At 37.7% G+C, this 3705-nt stretch overlaps 1 pseudogene; it reads right to left on the bottom strand.

The window, feature by feature from the left end:
• Nucleotides 1–2779: 2779 nt before the first annotated feature.
• On the bottom strand, nt 2780–3395 carry LOC102836173 (annotated as a pseudogene).
• Between the last annotated feature and the right edge of the window lie 310 nt (nt 3396–3705).

The following is a 3705-nucleotide window of genomic DNA, read 5'->3' as shown; positions in this document are numbered from 1 at the left end:
AAAAATGTATGCCACACCAAAATAGCAGTTTTGTCATCCTCAAATAACTCAGATAGAGTTCCTTTTAAAAGTTCGCTTTAGTTTTGAGTACAACAACAAAAATATAAGTGTGAAGGGACTTAATCAGGGATGTATGGTGAATGGGGTAAAGTTTCCCAATGAAATTCTGTAGCATAGTCTGTGCTACTCTTGAAGAATGAACGGGTGTGGAAAAATATTTCTTCATACAACTTTCCTGCCCTTTTCTCATCAATGCAGTTTTCAGTTTTCTTAAATCTTCTTTTAAATAAATTCCTATGATCATCCTGTGGCCTTAGAGAAAATCTATCAAAAATTTCCCTAGAATCTTAAAATAAAAGTCACCATAACTTCCTGAGCTGACCTTTCTGCCTTTAATTTAACTGGCTTAGCATATCCCCAAAGAAGTCACTGCTTCAACTGGATATTTTCTGTTAAAGCACCTGCAAAAAATGAACCAGACCATTCCTCCCACAGCCCTATCTGCACTTCTGAGTATCAGGTTTGATAATCTGTTAGAATGGCCACACATAACTCAGATACCATACTCAGGGTAATGGAATTTATTAGGGAAGTTAACAAGATACAATTCAGAGTCAGACATGCTAAGGACACAGTTAATTGTTCAAGTCACTGCTGATAAATACCCATAAGGGAACACACTCTTCCATAAACCTTATCCTGAAGGCACTAGGCTCTAGTTCTATTGGTTAGCAAACTTAAATTTCCTACTTAATTGTCTGGATGCACCCCACCATACAAGCAAGTTTCCTGCCCAAAATCACTCAGCTTTTGTTGCTCCATGGGCTGGAAAGACAACTGCTCTGTCTCATGCTCTGGCTCTTGGTTCTGCTTCTGCTGCTCCTCTGCCATTTCTTTTGTGCCACAGGTTTCAGTCCCTGAGTCAGGGAGGTTCAAAGTGCAAGGGTCTCAGGGTTCAAATGACACACTTCACTGCTGACTCTTCTTCTTTGATGATAGTTAGATTCTCACTTCTGCTTCTGAGATGTCTCTTTTTAAACCCATGATAAAGTTTCAAGTTTTTACATCTACAATTAACTCTATTAACATCCATGGATGCATCACGTCATCCTATAAGTGTTTTCTCCCATCTTCTCTTACCCAGACACAATTGGCAAGAAATATTGTATAGTTTGAGGTTACAGATTATGGCTAGAAGAAACATTAGGCAATTCACCAGACTGCAGCATTAATCTTCTTCAGTGTGAAATTGATCAAAGCTTGCAATCAAGATGTATTGATAATCATTGGCAATTGAAATATAAAAGTTGGAAAGAAAGAGGAAGGATCAGTAATTGGAAAATATGGCCATGGTGATACAAAGAATCAATGCTGGAGATCACTTAATAGAAATTTTCAAGAGCAATAACTTCTTCATTGCAAATTCATCTTTTAAACAATATAAAAGATGGCTTTACACACGGGTCTCACCAAATAACACAAATAAAAATAAAATTGATTAAATCTATGGAAAGAAAGTGAAATAGCTCCATATCATCAGCCAAAACAATGCTAGGTGTAGACTATGGAACAGAACATCAATTGATAATATCCAAGTTCAGGCTGAAGCTGAAGAAAATTAGAACATGACTGCAAGAACCAAACTACACCTTGAACGTATCCCAGCTGAATTTAGAAATCATCTCATGAACACATTTTTTGCATTAGATACTAATGACTGAAGACCACAAGAGTTGTGAATGACACCAAGAAGAAATGTGAATGACATACAGGAAGAAAGCAAAAAGTCTTTAAGCAGACCAGAAAGAATGAAAAATTTGAAATTTCGGAAAAGATTCTGAAACTTTGACTCCAGTATAGCATTGAAAAGCAAATGGAAGAAATGAGAAAGTAAAAGAGTTGAATAAGAAATTCCAAATGGCAGCTCCAAGAGGCAGTGTCAAGTATTACAATGAAATGTGTGAAGACCTAGTGTTAGGAAACCAAAAGGGAAGAAAGAACATGATCAGCATTTATCAACCTGAAGGAACTAAATAAAAATTTCTAGCCTCGGCTTGCAATACTGAAGGATTCTATGGACAAAATATTAAATGATGCAGAAAGCATCCGAAGATGGAAGGAATACACAAAGTCACTGTATAAAAAAATAAATGGACAAAGTTTTAACATTTCAAGAAACAGCATATGCTCAAAAGTCAGTGTTACTGAAGGGAGAATTCCAAGGAATGCTGATGGCATTGGCAAAGAACAAGACTCTGGAAACTGATGGAATACAGACTTAACTCTTTCAACAAATTGATGCAGCACTGGACTCATCTATGCCAAGAAATTGCAATACCGGTATCTTTTTTTTTTTTTTCCCCTGTTACAAACAATTGCTTTGAATTAATTTGAAGATTTGAGCTTTCATAAATTTTACATGATTCACAGCTCATCAAAACCCCCTATATCGGCAACCAAGGGTAAGGTTCCATCTAGCTGTTCCATATCTGGAAAATCATTTATTATTAATACAATTGCATACAAAATGTGTTATTTCAGTGACAAAGCAGCAGATTAAACCAAGGGTTTGCCTCTATTTAGACCAATAATTACAGGATTTCATATTTGTAATGTGTCAGAGCTTCAAAAATTGGAAATCACCAATATCTTCATCATGTTGGCTTCCCGGCCTGTATAGGAAACAATGAAGTTATAGGGACATTTTGTATGGATAGACATATCAGTCTCCCAGGGGCTGAACCGGAGTCACAACTGCTTGTTCTAAATGATGTTGTTGTTAACCTGAAGCCTTTGGTTTATTTTGTTTGCCAAATCACTCATCACTTTGCTGCCATTGCCTCATTCAATAGTTTGTTTCCTTCTGGATCCAACTTCGAAAATTCTCAAAATGCTTCATCCCCTGCAAAGCAAATTCCATGTCCATCAGGGTCGGCCAGAATGACCAGTTGTACTGTTGCTTTCCCTGGGGTATCTAAACTCTTCAGATGAGTCAAAATTTTCTGGTTCTCCCTTTTCAGCAAGTCTTCTATGTCTGGCAGCAAGAAAAGGCAATTCTCCCAAAAGTTGTGGCACGGTCAACGGTACCCTTGATTCCCTGTAGCTCCAGCTTACATGGCATTGGTTGTCAGCATGGCACAGCAAAGCTCTTTGCTTCTGTTGATCTTTTTCATAAATTTTCATTCTTAATAAATCAAACAATTGTTCAAGGACTTCTGAAGATCAGACCCTGCTAGAATTACTCTTAAAACAAGATCTGACTGAGGTAGATCGCAATTCTGTGAATAGAACTTATATCCTCCTGGGGCCTCAGTTTCAAAAACACCTTCAGCAACTTCTCTGAGTGGCCACTCCATATTCCTGGTATTGCTTACAGCCTGGCTAGAAGCGAGCATGATGCTCTTCATACCAAAGATATCACAATAGAAATGTGCCATCTGGAAGAGGTTTCCAACTTTGAATATGAAATGCGGAGCTCACCGAACAATCATGACTTCCACCACCACAGACACGCACACCGCCTCACATGTACAGTGCCAAACTATTTGCAAAAGACCACAACCGAGCTATCTTGCCAACGGAATGGAAGAGGTACATATTTGTTCTCACTCCAAGGAAACATGACTCAACAGAATGTGGAAATCATCAGACAATGTCATTAATATCACATGCAAGTAAAATTTTGCTAAAGGTAATTCAAAAGTG

The sequence above is a fragment of the Chrysochloris asiatica genome, unplaced genomic scaffold (genome assembly GCF_000296735.1).
Source record: "Chrysochloris asiatica unplaced genomic scaffold, ChrAsi1.0 scaffold00405, whole genome shotgun sequence".
In the NCBI taxonomy this organism is placed as follows: Eukaryota; Metazoa; Chordata; class Mammalia; order Afrosoricida; family Chrysochloridae; genus Chrysochloris; species Chrysochloris asiatica.
The sequence above is the reverse complement of the archived record's forward strand: the minus strand, read 5'-3'. Positions and strand labels throughout refer to the sequence as shown.